Source organism: Eleutherodactylus coqui, chromosome 7, assembly GCF_035609145.1.
Source record: "Eleutherodactylus coqui strain aEleCoq1 chromosome 7, aEleCoq1.hap1, whole genome shotgun sequence".
NCBI classification, from domain to species: domain Eukaryota; kingdom Metazoa; phylum Chordata; class Amphibia; order Anura; family Eleutherodactylidae; genus Eleutherodactylus; species Eleutherodactylus coqui.
The window spans coordinates 103,009,163-103,028,561 of NC_089843.1; positions in this window are offsets into that span (position 1 = coordinate 103,009,163).

Genomic DNA, 19,399 nt, shown 5'->3' on the forward strand with positions numbered 1-19,399 from the left:
GAGGAGGAGGAATATTAGACACAGATTGATGAAGCAGAAATGTCCCCGTTTTGGAAGGTGAGAGAGAACGTAGCTTCCATCCGCGGGTGCAGCCTACGTATTGCTTACGTATCGCTGCTGTCCGCTGGTGGAGAACAGAAGTCTGGGGAAATCCAGCCTTTGTTCATCTTGATGAGTGTTAGCCTGTCGGCACTGTCGGTTGACAAGCGGCTACGCTTATCTGTGATGATTCCCCCAGCCGCACTAAACACCCTCTCCGACAACACGCTAGCCGCAGGACAAGCAAGCACCTCCAGGGCATACAGCGCTAGTTCAGGCCACATGTCCAGCTTCGACACCCAGTAGTTGTAGGGGGCAGAGGCGTCACCAAGGATGGTCGTGCGATCCGCTACGTACTCCCTCACCATCCTTTTACAGTGCTCCCGCCGACTCAGCCGTGACTGGGGAGCGGTGACACAGTCTTGGTGGGGAGCCATAAAGCTGGCCAGGCCCTTAAAGACTGTTGCACTGCCTGGGATGTACATGCTGCTCGATCTACGCACATCCCCTGCTACCTTGCCCTCGGAACTGCGCCTTCTGCCACTAGCGCTGTCGGCTGGGAATTTTACCATCAGCTTGTCCGCAAGGGTCCTGTGGTATAGCAACACTCTCGAACCCCTTTCCTCTTCGGGAATCAGAGTGGGCAGGTTCTCCTTATACCGTGGATCGAGCAGTGTGTACACCCAGTAATCCGTAGTGGCCAGAATGCGTGCAACGCGAGGGTCACGAGAAAGGCATCCTAACATGAAGTCAGCCATGTGTGCCAGGGTACCTGTACGCAACACATGGCTGTCTTCACTAGGAAGATCACTTTCAGGATCCTCCTACTCCTCCTCCTCCTCCTCCTCAGGCCATACACGCTGAAAGGATGACAGGCAATCAGCCGGTGTACCGTCAGCAGCGGCCCAAGCTGTCTCTTCCCCCTCCTCCTCATCCTCCTCATGCTCCTCCTCCTCCTCCTGTACGCGCTGAGAAATAGACAGGAGGGTGCCCTGACTATCCAGCGGCATACTGTCTTCCCCCGCCCCTGTTTCCGAGCGCAAAGCAGCTGCCTTTATGGTTTGCAGGGAATTTCTCAAGATGCATAGCAGAGGAATGGTGACGCTAATGATTGTAGCATCGCCGCTCACCACCTGGGTAGATTCCTCAAAATTACCAAGGACATGGCAGATGTCTGCCAACCAGGCCCACTCTTCTGAAAGGAATTGAGGAGGCTGACTCCCACTGCGCCGCCCATGTTGGAGTTGGTATTCGACTATAGCTCTACGTTGTTCATAGAGCCTGGCCAACATGTGGAGCGTAGAGTTCCACCGTGTGGGCACGTCGCACAGCAGTCGGTGCACTGGCAGCTTAAAGTGATGTTGCAGGGTGCGCAGGGTGGCAGCGTCCGTGTGGGACTTGCGGAAATGTGCGCAGAGCCGGCGCGCCTTTACGAGCAGGTCTGACAAGCGTGGGTAGCTTTTCAGAAAGCGCTGAACCACCAAATTAAAGACGTGGGCCAGGCATGGCACGTGCGTGAGGCTGCCGAGCTGCAGAGCCGCCACCAGGTTACGGCCGTTGTCACACACGACCATGCCCGGTTGGAGGCTCAGCGGCGCAAGCCAGCGGTCGGTCTGCTGTGTCAGACCCTGCAGCAGTTCGTGGGCCGTGTGCCTCTTATCGCCTAAGCTGAGTAGTTTCAGCACGGCCTGCTGACGCTTGCCCACCGCGGTGCTGCCACACCGCGCGACACCGACTGCTGGCGACATGCTGCTGCTAACACATCTTGATTGCGAGACAGAGGAGGAGGAGGAGGAGGGTGCTTTAGTGGAGGAAGCATACACCTCCGCAGATACCACCACCGAGCTGGGGCCCGCAATTCTGGGGGTGGGTAGGACGTGAGCGGTCCCGGGCTCTGACTCTGTCCCAGCCTCCACTAAATTCACCCAATGTGCCGTCAGGGAGATGTAGTGGCCCTGCCCGCCTGTGCTTGTCCACGTGTCCGTAGTTAAGTGGACCGTGGCAGTAACCGCGTTGGTGAGGGCGCGCACAATGTTGCGGGAGACGTGGTCGTGCAGGGCTGGGACGGCACATCGGGAAAAGTAGTGGCGACTGGGAACTGAGTAGCGCGGGGCCGCCGCCTCCATGATACTTTTGAAGGACTCAGTTTCCACAACCCTATACGGCAGCATCTCAAGGCTGATGAATTTTGCTATGCGGACGGTTAACGTTTGAGCGTGCGGGTGCGTGGCGGCGTACTTGCGCTTGCGCTCGAACACTTGCGCAAGCGACGGCTGAACGGTGCGCTGAACTACACTGCTGGATGGGGCCGAGGACAGCGGAGATGAGGGTGTGGGTGCAGGCCATGAGGCGGTAGTGCCTGTGTCCTGAGAGGGGGGTTGCATCTCAGTGGCAGGTTGGGGCACAGGGGGAGAGGTAGGGGTGCAAACCGGAGGCGGTGAACGGCCTTCGTCCCACCTTGTGGGGTGCTTGGCCATCATATGTCTGCGCATGGTGGTGGTGGTGAGGCTGTTGGTGTTGGCTCCCCGGCTGAGCTTTGCGCAACAAAGGTTGCACACCACTGTTCGTCGGTCGTCAGGCGTCTCTGTGAAAAACTGCCAGACCTTAGAGCACCTCGGCCTCTGCAGAGTGGCATGGCGCGAGGGGGCGCTTTGGGAAACACTTGGTGGATTATTCGGTCTGGCCCTGCCTCTACCCCTGGCCCTGGCCACCGCACTGCCTCTTGCAACCTGCCCTGCTGATGCCCTTGACTCCCCCTCTGAAGACCTGTCCTCCTGAGTAAGCGTTGCACACCAGGTGGGGTCAGTCACCTCATCGTCCTGCTGCTCTTCCTCCGAATCCTCTGTGCGCTGCTCCCTTGGACTTACTGCCCTTACTACTACCTCACTGCAAGACAACTGTGTCTGATCGTCATCGTCCTCCTCACCCACAGAAAGTTGTTGAGACAGTTGGCGGAAGTCCCCAGCCTCTTCCCTCGGACCCCGGGAACTTTCGAATGGTTGGGCATCAGTGACGATAAACTCCTCTGGTGGGAGAGGAACCGCTGCTGCCCAATCTAAGCAGAGGCCCGAGAACAGTTCCTGGGAGTGTTCCCGCTCCTGAGCAGGTGTCATTGTAGTGGAGTGAGGAGGCTGGGAGGAAGGAGGAGCAGCAGACAGAGGATTCGGATTTGCAGCAGTGGACGGCGCAGAACTGCGTGTTGACGATAGGTTGCTCGAAGCACTTTCTGCCATCCAGGACAGGACCTGCTCACACTGCTCATTTTCTAATAACCGTCTCCCGCGTGGACCCATTAATTGGGCGATGAATGTGGGGACGCCAGAAACGTGCCTCTCTCCTAATCGCGCAGCAGTCGGCTGCGACACACCGGGATCAGGAGCTCGGCCTGTGCCCACACCCTGACTTGGCCCTCCGCGTCCTCGGCCGCGTCCACGTCCTCTATGCCTACCCCTACCCCTCAGCATGTTGTATTACCAGTGATTTGATTTCACAGGCAGGAAATAAATTGGCGCAAGACTGCAGGCCAAATATAATTTTTTCCCTTTTTGGAAAACGAAAGGCCCCACTGCCTCTAGTGAATGAATAATCTAAGTTTAATAACTGTGCTGTGTCCCTGCTAATGTGTCACAGAACGTGAGGGTAGCAGAGTTATTATAACTCTGGCAGAGCAGGTATTTTTTTTCCCAATTAAGGAAAGCAAATGGCGAAGCCAGCAGTAAAGCGTAGCTGGGTGCGTATGATTTAGCAATGTTTTTCACGCAGCTCACACGTGTCCACCGCCCGTAAGGACGGACAGAGGCTGGACAAATAGATTTGTTTCCACTTGTTTTTCCACCAAAAGGCAGCACTGCGTATATTCAATGAACATGAGAAGTTTAATAACTGTGCTGTGTCCCTGCTAATGTGTCACAGAACGTGAGGGTAGCAGAGTTATTATAACTCTGGCAGAGCAGGTATTTTTTTTCCCAATTAAGGAAAGCAAATGGCGAAGCCAGCAGTAAAGCGTAGCTGGGTGCGTATGATTTAACAATGTTTTTCACGCAGCTCACACGTGTCCACCGCCCGTAAGGACGGACAGAGGCAGGACAAATAGATTTGTTTTCACTTGTTTTTCCACCAAAAGGCAGCACTGCGTATATTCTATGAATAATAACTGTGTTGTGGCCCTGCCTATACAATTCTTTCCCTGCAGTATCAATGGAGGGTGGAATGCTCTGCAGAGGCGATTTTGAGAAGCCCAAAAAAAATGCAGCACAGCTAACAGCAGCCTGGACAGTACTGCACACGGATAAATATGGCCCTAGAAAGGACCGTTGAGGTTCTTGAAGGCTACACTCACTCCTAACACTCTCCCTGCCTATGCAACACTTCTGTCCCTAATGCCAGGTGCAACGCTCTGCAGAGCCGATTTTGAGAAAAAAAAAATGCCACTGCTAACAGCAGCCAACACACAGCTATCAGTGGCCCTAATAAGGACCTTTGGGGGGTCTTGAAGCCTACACTAACTACCAATTCTTTCCCTACAGCAGCTCCGGTATAAACAGCACTGTCCCTCATCTAACTCACCAGGCATCTGAGGCGAGCCGCGGGAGGGGCCGACTTTTATATTAGGCGAACACCTGATCTCGCCAGCCACTCACAGCAGGGGGGTGGTATAGGGCTTAAACGTTGCAGGGGGAAGTTGTAATGCCTTCCCTGTCTTTCAATTGGCCAGAAAAGCGCGCTAACGTCTCAGGGAAGGAAGTGAAAGTAACCAGAACACCGCATGGTGTTCGTTACGAATAACGAACATCCCGAACACCCTAATATTCGCTCGAATATCAAGCTCGGACGAACGCGTTCGCTCATCTCTACTGAAGGTGCTTCCATGTGGCTCTGTGTTAGGTCTAAAGCAAGATGAATCACCCAAGACTCCAGATGATGTAACCCCTCTGAGCACAGATTGAAGACCCTTTCCCGCTGTCCAGCAAACATGAAGGCAGTGATTTTATTAAAGTTAACCTCTCAAGCGCCGAAGCTATGCAACAAACATAATGAAAATAACAAGACAAGCTTGCACAGTGCATCTACATGAGACAAACATTTATGGAGGGGACCAGGATGATGTACTCAGCCACTACATTTTCCACTTTAATAATATAGTAAAATAGCTTAAGTTCTCCAATTTGGCTAATATATGACAGTTCTGAATTTGGAACTTCCCCTGTATATATGAAAAATATATGATAGGTTATAGCTCCCCTTCCTTCCCTGATTGTTAATAGATCACTGCTTTAGGCCAGCTGCACACGACTGGATGTGGAATCCTGCACTGGACTCCAACCTTATGCCTGGCCGGTGACCCCACATACCTGTCTTCTTTTCTTCTTATCTGTGCTGCGTATGGTCCGGACGGCTCGCCGTCGGACATGTGCAGTATAAATTTTCCATTGCTAGGCATTGACGCGGACATGCCACAGGTCGGATGGCTTCCATTGACTTCAATGGAAGCCGTCTGTACAGACACTGCACTAAAACAGAGCAGGCTATGATTTTACCTCTGAGAACAGAAAATTGCAATTGGTTTCTGCTCATGTGCAGGAAAAAGCGCTTTTCCATAGCATGCTATGGAAGGTATTTGCTGCGGAATCTGAGCCCAGATGCAAATATGCTTGTGTGCAGGCAGCCTTAGAAGTGAAATGAAACAACTTTATGAGATTTGAAGTTAACTGTGTTGCATTAAGGGAAGAATCTTTTTTCTATTAATACAGTTAAGTATGTGAATACATATGTGCAAATTTGGCATTTTTTTGAAAAAATCATGAACCTGATAACAATTATGTTAGTCTGTATTCCCTAAAGTTTTGTGGAGCATTTCGTCTTCTTATTAGAATTGAAATATAACAGATGCTCAGTTATGTGACCTTTCTCCTTGTACAGTGAACGTCTGACATCCACTTATATTATCTCTACTTTATCATCTTTGTGCCATTGAATATTAGATGTGCAGTGACGCGTGACATTTTTTCTCTCACTATGCATTTTTCTCATGGCTCAATCGGAATTTCTAATCATTGTCTGGATGTCTTAGGAGTAAATATTCTCTTGTTAACTGCTACTGCCTTGCTCTGTTACTATAGAGCAGATGTAGTTTGGGATTTATAAAGACAAGGCACACAATATGATATGAAAGTGACTTACAACCAGCTAATTGCTGAAAATTTCTACAGAAACATAGAAGATAGGCATTTGCAAACACAAGCCTATATGTTTGAAGTGTTGACTTTTTTCAAACTTTGTTGGGATAAAACAAATATAAAAACAGCAATAAAAACAAAACAAACAAAAAATAATACATTTATCAATTAGTACTAAAACAGGGTTTAAAGGGCATGGGCTGGTTTCACATGTGCATCGGAACATCAGGCCGGAGATTCAGTCACAGATCCAGCCTAAAATATCGGAAGAAAAAGCACTGCATGGGGAAAGTGGACCAACGCCATTACAGTCAATGGGGTCCATCTGGCCCTGTTTAGTTCTGTCTAGAGACAAAACCATTTGGCCACGGGGATTCCCCTTTCCTGCTCACCAAATGGAGCAGGAAACCAGAATCCCTGACACCCATGTGGAACCACCCATAACCAGACATATAACAGGAAGCTAAGAATAACAGAGTATATAGAATTATTATAGGTAGGACAGAGCAGGGTCTAAATTTCATATGTTTGAGAAGTCTTGCTATGTGAATCGCAGTAAACAATGTATGGGATTACCATCATAGTTTGAACATTTTGGCCTCAGATGTTTGAAAACTTAGTGAAATCCAAGGAATAAAAACATATGACATTGCAGAAATGATAGGGCAGCACCTGACTAACATGATACATCTAACATACATAACATAATAACATAGTATGCTAGGCTGAAAAAAGACAATTATCCATCCAGTTCAGCCTATTTCTGCCCCCCATGTTGATCCAGAGGAAGGCAAAAAGAAAACCCAATGAGGCAGAAGCCAATTTAGCCCTGCGGGTAAACATTCCTTCCCGACTCCATAATGACAGTCAGAATAATCTCTGGATCAACACTCTTCAGGGAAGGTTTTTTTCATACTTTTTGGAAAGTTGCAGCTCTTCCATTTTTCTTTAGAGGTATAGCTTCTGTGTCATTTAGTTAATTTGTAAACATTAAGATCACAAATGAATTGGGTAAATAATTTAATTTTAGGAAGTAATTCAGAGTTGGTCTGGCACTGATTATAAACTGCTATAGATGAGCGAGTATACTCGCTAAAGGCAAATGCTCAAGCGAGCATTGCCTTTAGCGAGTATCTCCCCCGCTCGAGACGGAAGGTTCGGGTGCCAGCACCGGGCACGGAGCTGCGGGGGAGAGCGGGGCGGAACGGAGGGGAGATCTCTCTCTCCCTCTCTTTCCCCCACTCCCTCCTGCTGGCAGCCGCTACTCACCACTCCCCCGCGCCGGCACCTGAACCTTCTGTCTCGAGCTGGGTAGATACTTGCTAAAGGCAATGCTTGCTCGAGCAATTGCCTTTAGCGAGTATACTCGCTCATCTCTATAAACTGCAGATGTAGCCATAGTTACCTCGATTACTATGATGTTTTACAAATCGAGAAACACACACCCTGAATTGCTAGGGAGTCATTTCATCATTTTCAGTTACTACTCAGAGATCACCAAAAATCATAAAGCCTTATTCTTAGCTTGGAACTATACTGCAGGATTATTAGGTTCAATCTGTAATATCCTGCTACCTATCTTTCACTTAGTAAGGTGATACACCTGATTTATTTTTTCAGGAGGTGGCTTCTAGAGTCCGGGACTGTGAAGACTCAGTGCACTTACTTCAATCACTTACTGCTAGGGGATCTCAGTACACTTTTCTCATGAATAACAAGGAGTCCTTGCACATAGAGACGCACGTGGTCCTAGATGACCTAAAGAACAGAGACCAACAAAGACTTTCATATTCACCTGATCGTCCTGGATAGAAGCATGCTAGAGACCCACTTAGGTGATTTGTTGGGGTGTGCTTCCTCTTGTCCAATAACTTGCATGAGAAGCAGCAGACCCAAGGTACTAGTGTTAGCTTAGTCAGGTCATATTATATATTTTATCTTTATGTAGTTTCTAACTTGGTTTAAGGTTCCATGAATAACTTGATGGTCATATATATTTTAGTTTACTTGATATCTCTGTGTGACAGATGAATGGGCATTTCTAGTTTTAATCATGAGGTCATAGTGTACCCATTCTGTTTTATCATGTAGCCTACTCTCTAATAAAATATGTGTTTATTGGATAAGGTTTAGAGATGAGCGAGCATACTCGTCCGAGCTTGATGCTCGTTTGAGTATTAGGGTGCTCGAGATGCTCGTTACTCGAGACGAACACCACGCGGTGCTCGTCTCGATGAAACGAGCACTGGCCATTGAATTCAATGGAGCCGGCAATACAGCCGGCTCCATTGAAAGCAATGGGCTGCCGGCGAGTGCGGGATGAATTTTCGGGAAGGGCTTAAAAATATAAGCCCTTACCTGAAAATCATCCTAAAATGTGTAAAAAAAAAAAAAAATTATACTCACCTTTCCGCTGCGGCCGGAGTTCAGCCGCGTCTGGCCGGCAGTTCTGCTGAATACTACTCAGAGCAGTTCAGGAGAACTGCCGGCCGGCCGCGCTGAACTCCGTCTGCCGGGACCAGGTGAGTATATATATGTATTTTTATTTTTACACATTTATATTTTTAAGCCCTTCCCGAAAATTCATCCCGCGCTCGCCGGCAGCCCATTGCTTTCAATGGAGCCGGCTGTATTGCCGGCTCCATTGAGTTCAATGGGCTAACATCGTTCTTCTCTGCCAAAGCTGTTACAGCTGTGGCAGAGGAGAACAATCTTTATGCTGACAGTGCCACTATTGTGGCTTAATAGTAAGACCTCGGAGCCCGAAATGCAGCCCTGCATGTTGCTCCTCGCCTGCCCTATCCATTTCTGTTGTTTTTTACATGACTTTGGTGATTTGCTAAGATTTTCACAAATGAAAACCTTAGCGGAGCACTAGTCATATACAAAAATGCTCGAGTCGCCCATTGACTTCAATGGGGTTCGTTACTCGAAACGAACTCTCGAGCATCACTGAAAGTTCTACTCGAGTAACAAGCACTCGAGCATTTTGGTGGTCGCTCATCTCTAATAAGGTTATAAAGGTCATGTAAGAAAGATTACTGGTGGGCCTGCAGGCTGCTGCATGCTGGAAAAAGAAGACATAATCAGTGGCACCTCAAAATGCTTTGCAAGCAAATATCACACTGCTAGTGATGACATATGCTCTACAAATAGATTGAGTGAGCTGGTCATTAGTATTTCAAGGTGTAGAGGAGGACAGGGGTACTAATCTTAAAGGTGTTGTCCGGGACTTTTAACATTTTTTTTCTAGTGATGATCTGTGAGGGCCCACTGATCAGCTGATTTTCAGTATAGGTATCACTATGGTAAGCACAGGTAAAAAAAAATTTTGCTGACCATAGGAAAGGATCTGAGTTGTGGACCCCCGCTGATAGTCAATAGAAAAAAAATCAAAAAAGTCCATAGAAAACTCCATTAACTCATGAAAATGATTTTGCAATTACAAATTTTTTGGGGGACTCTATCAGAAAAAAATTGACATGAAAGATCCCTGTTGTTTAGATCATCCGGATGGCATGAGGTTTACCCATTTTTCACATGTTTGTTCCTTCTGGTTGCTAATAGACTATCTTCTAGTGATATACTTACTACCTAACGTATGCCACACAGAAATAAATAATCATATCATTTCAGATCATAATGAGACCTTGGCTGTTAATGCATTCATTAACTAGTTGATAGTGGTGAGTGAACCCTTGAAAAGTTCATTTGGCTAGCTTGTTGAACTTTTGCAAAAAGTTTGGTTTGGCCCAAATTAGTTTGAACTGAACTGGAAGTTCACCAAAACCCCTAAAACCGGTGTATAACACTGTTAAAGTGCAATAAAGTACTATACAGGACTGTTTGAAAGTGTTATACAGGAGTTTTATGGCTCTAAGACTGTGATATACACCAGTGTTCAGGACTGGAACCCTGTTTCAGGTAGAGCTTTGCTAAAAGCTCAGTTAAGGTGCCTGTCGAATCAAACTTTTAGCAAAGTTCAACACGCAACAGGGCTCTGCTGTTTTGATTTGCTCAAAACTACCAGTTGTCGTGGTAGCTTGGCATCCCAAACCAGTGGGCTAAAGAGTCAATATGTAGAGTTAGATGGGGAACGTTTTTGTTGGGTTTGCGCAGAGTAGCATACAGTTCAGAGAGAACATGTTCAAAGACTCATTCATTCTGCACAGAGAATGTATCACATTCTATTTATGCTGTAAGCAGTAGCAGCAAAACTGATGAGATTTGCTAAAAATCCATTTAGAATCCACACCGAAATTGAACTGTGGTACCAGGATCATAATTAAAGGCCCATGGGCCTGAGTGCAAAAGTTTATCCCTCGGCCTCCAACTTCTCTTAACCCCTTAATGCAGAGGCATAACTTGAAGCTCCTGGGCCCTAATGCAAAACCTGTAACAGGGCCCCCAACTATAATGCTTTATTCCTAGTACCAGGATTCCGTATATGGGGAAGAAAGACCTTATGGGCCCCTTAAGGCTCCTGGGCCTGGGTGCAAATGCATACCTGCATCCCCTATAGTAACTCTAGTGTTGTACAGATTTAGAATCTGCAACATGTCAGCTTATGCTGTGGATTTTCATAGATAATTTCACCCGTTTTAATGAGCAAGGTGCATTCTGCCGTGAATCTGGAGCAAAATTCATGCCAAACTATGGAGCAAAATTAATGGCAGATTTTGCCACAGATTAATGGCAATACTTTTCCGCCAAACTTACATCCCATGTCGATGTACTCTTAGGATATAGAATTGCCCATTAGATAGTTAAACAGAAAAAAACTTCCATTGGGCAAAGGATCAACTAACACAGAGGCATCAAAACACTGCAACTGCATATTCCTTTTGACTGGTTGCGCATAAGTGTCAGCTGGTAAGAGGTTGCGCGAGAGCGGCAGCGTGTGAGTGGTTGCACAGAGGTAGCAGCGGGAGAGGGGTTGCAGCAGCGGGTGAGGGGTTGCGGCAGCGGGTGAGGGGTTGCGGCAGCGGGTCAGCGGTTGCGGCAGCGGGTCAGCGGTTGCGGCAGCGGGTCAGCGGTCGCGGCAGCGTGTGAGCGGAGTGTGAACAAGTCTATCTTCACTACTTCCACAAGTAAATTGTAGATCCCCATTAGGATGAGCTCCATGCCTGGCAATGCCATCCAGTGTGCTACTTGTGCAATGTATGCGGTCCTTGATCAGCCGATCGAGGGTGCATACTATTGCGCAAGATGCCTGCACGTCGCACATTTAGAAGCCCAAATTCTGGATCTAAATGGGCAACTGGCAACACTGAGAGCCATTGACATCATGGAAAGGAGTTTGGTCCTCACTGAGCAGGCACTCGCTGGGGTAGAGGCGGGGGCGGATGGTAGTACGGAAGAGCAGGGTGAGCAGGCAAGAAGCTGGGTGACAGAAAGAAGGAGGGATAGAGGGAAGAGAACCAGGGAGGCTAGTCCTGAACTGGCACAACCCAACAAATTTGCAAGATTGGCAGATGAGGGGGATGCCATTACAGAGCCAGCACCGCTGCAGCACGACACGCCCTCTGAACGCCAGGGGGATGACTGCTCCAGTGAGACGGGGACGGGGAGCGCAGGGTAGGCTAGACAGGTTCTAGTGGTGGGGGACTCAATTATTAGGGGGACAGAGAGGGCAATCTGCCATAAAGACCGGGATCGTCGAACAGTGTGTTGTCTTCCTGGCGCTCGAGTTCGACACATCGCGGATCGGATTGACAGATTACTGGGAGAGGCTGGTGAGGATCCAGCAGTCATGGTGCACGTTGGCACCAATGAACAAGTTAGAGGTCAATGGAGGGCCCTCAAAAATGATTTCAGGGACTTAGGGTCCAAGCTCAGGGCAAGGACCTCCAGGGTAGTTTTCTCGGAAATACTACCTGTACCTAAAGCCACACTAGAAAGGCAGCAGGATCTTAGGGAGGTAAACAAGTGGCTCCGGAGTTGGTGTAAGAAGGAGGGATTTGGGTTCCTGGAGAACTGGGCTGACTTTGCGGTCGGCTACAGACTCTACCGTAGGGACAGGCTGCATCTTAATGGGGAGGGTGCAGCTGTGCTGGGGGAAAAGATGGCTAGAAGGCTGGAGGAGTGTTTAAACTAGGGACTGGGGGGGAGGGTAAAATGAGAAATAGTGGGGTAGCCAGTGTAATTAGCGATCCGGGTCCAAGCAAAGGAAATGGGGGACGAGCAGGTGGTGGGGTTAGTACAGTTAGAACTGATAGATCAGCCATAAGTACGAATAGCAACAAAACAAATTTAAAAAACAAAAAAAATGATATAAATTGTATGACCACGAATGCACGAAGTCTGATCGGTAAAGTGGGTGAGCTTGAAGCGAGAATGACTGATGAAAGCTATGATATAGTCGGAATTACTGAAACATGGCTTGATGATAAGTGCGATTGGGCGGTGAATTTGCAGGGGTACAATCTCTTCAGAAGAGACCGAAGGAACCAGAAAGGGGGAGGGGTATGTCTGTACGTCAAATCGAACTTGAAGCCGAGGCTACGGGAGGATATAGGGGTAGGAGACGAACAGGTGGAATCTCTGTGGGTAGAAATACAGGGAGGAAAAAATAACAAAATCCTGATAGGGGTTTTCTATCGACCACCAAAAGCAACAGAAGAAACTGAAGACTTACTACTAAGGCAGATAGAAGAGGTGTCAAAACGAAACAAAGTAATTATCATGGGGGACTTTAATTACCCAGATATAACATGGGAGAACAAAACCTGCAAATCTCACAGGGGTGATAAGTTCTTGAGAGTAATTAAAGACAATTACCTGAACCAACTTGTGCAGGAACCAACAAGAGGGAGGGCCATTCTGGACCTAGTACTAACTAACAAACCGGAACGTATAAAGGGGGTGCAGATTGAGGGGCACTTGGGGAACAGCGACCACAATATAATCAACTTCCAGCTGTCAATCAATAGGAAGCCTTATCAGGGAGTGGCAAAGAAACTAAACTTTTGTAAAGCAAAATTTGATGAGCTTAGAACTACTATCAGTAACATTAATTGGGACAACATCCTCAAAAATATCAGTACGGAGGAAAAATGGGAAAAGTTCAAAAGGATCCTAATCGCCTCATGTGAGCAGTTCATTCCCTTTAAAAATAAAAGAAACTGAGCTATAAGGAAACCAATGTGGCTCGACAAGACAGTACGAGGGGCAATAAACGAAAAGAAGAAAGCGTTCAAACTACTAAAGCAACAAGGCAGCGAAGAAGCGCTAAAATCATACAGGGAAAAAAACAAAATATGCAAAGATACGATCAAAACTGCCAAGGAGGAAGCAGAAAGACGGATCGCAAAAGAGAGCAGAAACAACCCGAAGCTATTTTTCAACTACATAAACAGCAAAAGGATTTGCAGGGAGAGCGCTGGCCCTTTAAAAAACAATGCAGGAGAAATCATTGATGATGACGAAGGGAAAGCAAATCTACTAAACAGTTTCTTCTCAAGTGTGTTCACCAAAGAAAAGGAAATGCCACACGAGATGCAGGGGAATAAAACGAACCCCTCACAAAATATCTCATACCTAACGCAGGAGGAGGTGCGGAAGCGTCTAAAGAAAACTAAAATTGATAAATCACCGGGCCCAGATGGATTACACCCAAGGATACTAAAGGAACTAAGTGATGAGATAGCTAGGCCGCCATACCTAATATTTCTAGACACTATCAAGACCGGAGTAGTACCATTGGACTGGCGCATTGCCAACGTGGTTCCAATTTACAAAAAAGGGAGCAAAAGTGAGCCTGGTAACTACAGGCCAGTAAGTCTCACTTCAGTAACGGGAAAAATTTTCGAGGGGATTCTGAGAGACGCCATCGATGAGTACCTCAAGGAGATTAAGGGAATAACTCCTCACCAGCATGGATTCATGAAGGGTCGCTCATGTCAGACAAATCTGATCAGTTTCTACGATGAAGTAAGCTCTAAGCTGGACCAGGGAGAATCTATTGATCTTGTATATCTGGACTTCTCTAAAGCCTTTGACACCGTGCCACATAATAGGCTAATATACAAAATGAGGCAGCTCGGACTGGGCGAAAACGTGTGTAAGTGGGTAAAAAATTGGCTCAACGATAGAAAGCAGAGGGTGGTAATAAAGGGTTCGTACTCTGATTGGACCACAGTCGCTAGCGGGGTGCCACAGGGTTCAGTATTAGGCCCCACTCTGTTCAACATATTTATCAATGACCTGATAGAGGGGCTGCACAGCAAAATATCAATATTTGCAGATGACACAAAATTATACAATATAATTAATGCAACGGAGGACAATGTACGGCTACAAACGGACCTAGATAAGATGGGGGCTTGGGCAGAAAAATGGCAAATGAAGTTCAATGTTGAAAAATGTAAGACTATGCACATGGGCAGGAGGAACGGATGTCACAAATATTCACTTAATGGGGTACCACTGGGGAAAAGTGATATGGAAAAGGATCTGGGGGTATTAGTGGATAATAGACTAAACTGGAGTAACCAGTGCCAGTCCGCTGCTGCAAAGGCAAATAAAGTCTTGGGGTGCATCAAAAGAGGTATAGGGGCGAAGGACGAGAACATTATCCTTCCATTATATAAGGCACTTGTCAGACCTCACATGGAATACTGCGTACAATTCTGGACACCGGTGCTCAGGAGGGATGTCACAGCGCTTGAGGGGGTTCAAAGAAGGGCAACTAAACTAATACATGGAATGACGGGACTGGAATACCCCGAGAGGTTATCAATATTGGGACTATTTACTCTAGAAAAAAGAAGGTTAAGAGGCGACCAAATAACCATGTATAAGTACATGAGGGGACAACACATGGATCTCTCCCGTGATCTGTTTACACCCAGGACCACGACGGTAACAAGAGGACATCCGCTACGATTAGAGGAAAGTAGGTTTCATCACCAACACAGAAAGGGGTTCTTTACTGTAAGAGCAGTTAGACTGTGGAACTCTCTACCGGAGGAAGTGGTGATGGCAAAATCCATAGAGGAGTTTAAAAGGGGACTTGATGTCTTTCTGGAGAAGGATATTACAGGATATAAATATTAGGTTAAGTGTCAATCCTGGTATATAGGCAGGTAGGAACTATTAGGGGTTGATCCAGGGAATAGTCTGATTGCCATTAGGGAGTCGGGAAGGAATTTTTCCCCCAAAAGGGCTAATTGGCTTCTGGCCTTGGGGTTTTTTGCCTTCCTCTGGGTCAACACAGGAGGATAGACAGGCTGGACTAGATGGACAATGTCTTCATTCGGCCTTACATACTATGTTACTATGTTACTATGTATGTTAGATAATGGATATCATTAGCAGCGGCGCCTGTCCTAAGAAACTTGGAGAGGTTATAATTGTTTGTTACAGCTTAGCCTATATTAACATACATATTAATATTTATACATATTTCATGGCATGTTAATTTTTCATATAGGATGATTTATAGAATATTTCTTTGCCCTGGGCCAGGGCATTGGCAGACTGCTTTGAGAAGTGGATACAGATTCTTTTCTAAAGAAGTTACTTGTATAAGATTGCATTGAGAATGAATCATTTTGAAACCAAAATGCCTCATAAGTAAGTAAATTACCCAAACCTTGCATATAGTCCATTAGCAGTTTAAATAAAACATAAAGAAAGGCTTATATTGATCCATTTGCTGCATATTAAAACTTAGCTCCCTTTTTAATGTAGAGAAAGTGATGCTATGCTATAATTTACCTTTCAGAAGCCAAACAAATAAAGGCAATTTTATGCTAATGTGAAATATTACTCTTATTTTGTTGCAGTAGAAATATGCTTTCTGGTTTACAGAAAGGGAATTTTAATTTTATATTTCATTTTAAAAGCAGAATTGTGTATGCAAGCTCCATGGTTCTTCAGAAATTGCATAAAATCAATTAAGAGCTTAAGGTTTTGAGGTAACAATATTTCATTGAATTATCATTAATCTCTGTTTGTTTCTATCTCGTTTGGGCAGACAGAAGGTACAATTCTATTATTTATTATTCACTTGTCTCATTGTAGAGATGGTTGCTAGGAATATGTGTAAAAAACATATGGCTGTAGTCTACCGTATATTCAACTTCTCCCTGTAATATACCAAAAGGCTACAGATGCTCCAGAACTTCCAGGTAAATCCACAGGGGCACTGCCAATATTTAGCTCTATTTATGCATCCACTTGAAATGCTCTGCATCATGTTCTTATTGTCTCCAGACTATACAATTATTAGTGAATCAAATTCTACTTTCATCAACAAGTACGCTTCTCATGGTGCTTTGTCCTAGTCTTGTTAAAGGGACGCATGTACATGATATTACAATAAGGATTGCATCTCTATCGTATGAGCTTGAAGCCTTATTTTTAGGAACATATAGGAGGTTTCCTTCATTGCATATGGTTCCCCTTTGGTTAGTGTTATAACAGTAGCTTCATTAAATGTTCATCACTCTTTGAGTCAACTTGTGTTAATATGATAGTCCATGTGATAAGTAGCAAAAATGCTAATCACTTTAATTACCTAAATTTCTGTTTTTGAGCTGAAAAGACATTCTAAAGTGCGGGCCTCGAGGGATTTCCCTTCCTTCTAATTTCTTTTCCAGTAGCTTCTTGTAATAGAGCTACTGAGACATATTACAGGAAGTGTGTGTATGGGGGGGAACATATTGTCTCATGCTGCCCATAGAGTCTATGCAGGTGAGGAGGAGGGGAGAAGCTCCTGCAGGAGTGATAGAAACTTAAGGCCCATTAACACAGGATGAATGTCTGGCAAACGATGCCCGACAATCGTTCCTGTGTTTTCTCGCTCCCGTGCTTCTGCACAGGAGCTAGCAGAGCTGGCTGGGTCACAGCGCGGCCAGAGTGGGGGCGGGGCAGTGCAGGAGATTTCTCTCCTTCTCGCTCCCTCGCCCCTCTCCATTTAGATAACACAGCGGCCGTTCACTACTAAACGGCGGCTGTTAAAACTGCACGATGAGCGATGAGCTTCATCGCTGATCTTTTATGCTGCATTAATGATGGATGATCAGCTCATCACTCATCGTGCAGGTTAAACAGCCGCCGTTCAGTAGTGAAGGGTCACTGTGTTATGTGAATAGAGGGGGGCGGGGGAGGAAGAGGAGAGAAATCTGCTGCACTGCCCCGCCCCCTGCTGGCCGCTCCGTGAGCAAGACATCTCTGCTAGCTCCCATGCAGGAGCACGGGAGCAAGGAAACACAGGGACGAGTGTTGGGCATAGCTTGCCCGACATTCGTCCCGTTTAAAAGGACCTTAAGTGATCTGTAACTACTGAAATCAGATGTACTGCTCAGTTATACTTCCATGATGCTGTTATATTTTGTGTGCGCTACAGAGAGTTAGTGAGCAGAATCTGCTGTGTTACCCATGTATAATGTATGGAAAAAATCACAGCCGCTATCTTCGTTAAGCCAGCTCTGAGAAATCTGCAAAATAAAATCACTGCCTTCACAGGGGAAAACTGGTGAAAAATGCAGGATACAAGAAAATGAATGGCCAGAGATTGAGTGAGTTCTTATGTATATATACATGGTAACTTATTCTAAAAAGTCATATAAAAGTGCAGGCAGACATTAATAATCTTTAAGGGCTATGGACACTTTTGCATATTTTATGTGCATTGCATGAATTATGTGGACTAAAACATTTCTGCCATTTTTTTTAACATTTGTTTTTTTACCATTTTTCTTTTACATCTTGCATATTTCACAATACTGTAGACCGATCTGTTTAATTCCATTCAGTCTCAATCCCTGTCAGCTCAATCTCCATCCCTGTCGGCTCAGTCTCCAACCCCACTTCTCTTCTTGTTGATGCGCATCTATCCTCAACTAAAATTTAATCTAATCAAATTTGAAGTTAGATGCACATTTATGGGAGGAGTTGGATACTGAGCTGACAGTGAGCTTAACAGTCAGGAAAGAGACTGAACAAAACTCCACAGTTTGAGCCTTGTATACAGGTATTTCTATAATGGTCTTTCTATAGTGGATCTAATCCAGTAACACTGAAGTAGTAGCAGTAATGGTGTTGTAGTATTTGGTCATTGTATAGTAGTATTGTTGGTATATCTTTGCATAGTGCATTTTGTTCAATATCAGTATATACATAATATATTTGCTTCTGGTATAGTGTCAACAATGTTATATGATAATGGTATGCTTTTTGGGCGGAAGGAGTACAACATATGTCTTGGGGCTTTTGCCCCTGATAATTTAAGACCCTAGCAACATAATACATTCAAGCTGTAGAAGTACAAAGGTATAAAAATATAATAAAAAACAATAGCTGAAATGTTTATTCCATATAACAAGGCACTAAAAAAATTGCTCCAGACAGGCAAACCTATGCCAGCTTTAAGCTAGTGTAGTTTGCACTATAAGGGCGCCCACCCACTGGCGATTTTTTTTTCTTTGCGTTTTTTCTCAAGAGCAATTAGAATTGAATGTACTTCTGTCCACTGGCGTTTTTTTTTGCGTTGCGTTGCGATTTTTAACATAGGAACTGTCAGTTGCATATGTGTCCTTATTTTTCTCCTAATGCACCCATGAAAGTCAATGGAAATTAATGGAAAAGCCGCGAAAACGCGGCAAAAAACGCCGCAAAACGCTAAGGGCGCCCACCCACTGGCGTTTTTTTTCCCTGCGAAATTCGCTGCATTTTTTTCTCTGCAGGGGTCTATGGGACTTGTAATGTTAAAATCGCGATCGCGGTAAATTGCGATTTTTGCGCGATCGCGATTTTAACATTACAAGTCCCATAGACCCCTGCAGAGAAAAAAATGCTGCGAATTTCGCAGGGAAAAAAAACGCCAGTGGGTGGGCGCCCTAAGGGTGGGTTCACTCAAGCGTGTTTTTGTGCGTGCATACGCACAAACAAAAGCACACTTGTATTTACCACAATGCATTCCCTATGGTGTGCTCACATGTCCGTAGTTTGCATGTGCGTGCCTGCAAAGATAGGACATGCATGCACCATTGGGAATGCATGCATTGTTTTCAATGGAGCTGCGGCTGCTGCCGGCGGCTCCATTGAAAACAATGGTCTGCCTGCACCCCTGCATTCTTTTTCAGGGAAGGGCTTTACATATAAGCCCTTCCCTAAAAAAGAAACATTTTAGTGTAAAAAAAAAGGAAAAAAAAACTTACCTCTCCCTGGTGCCATGT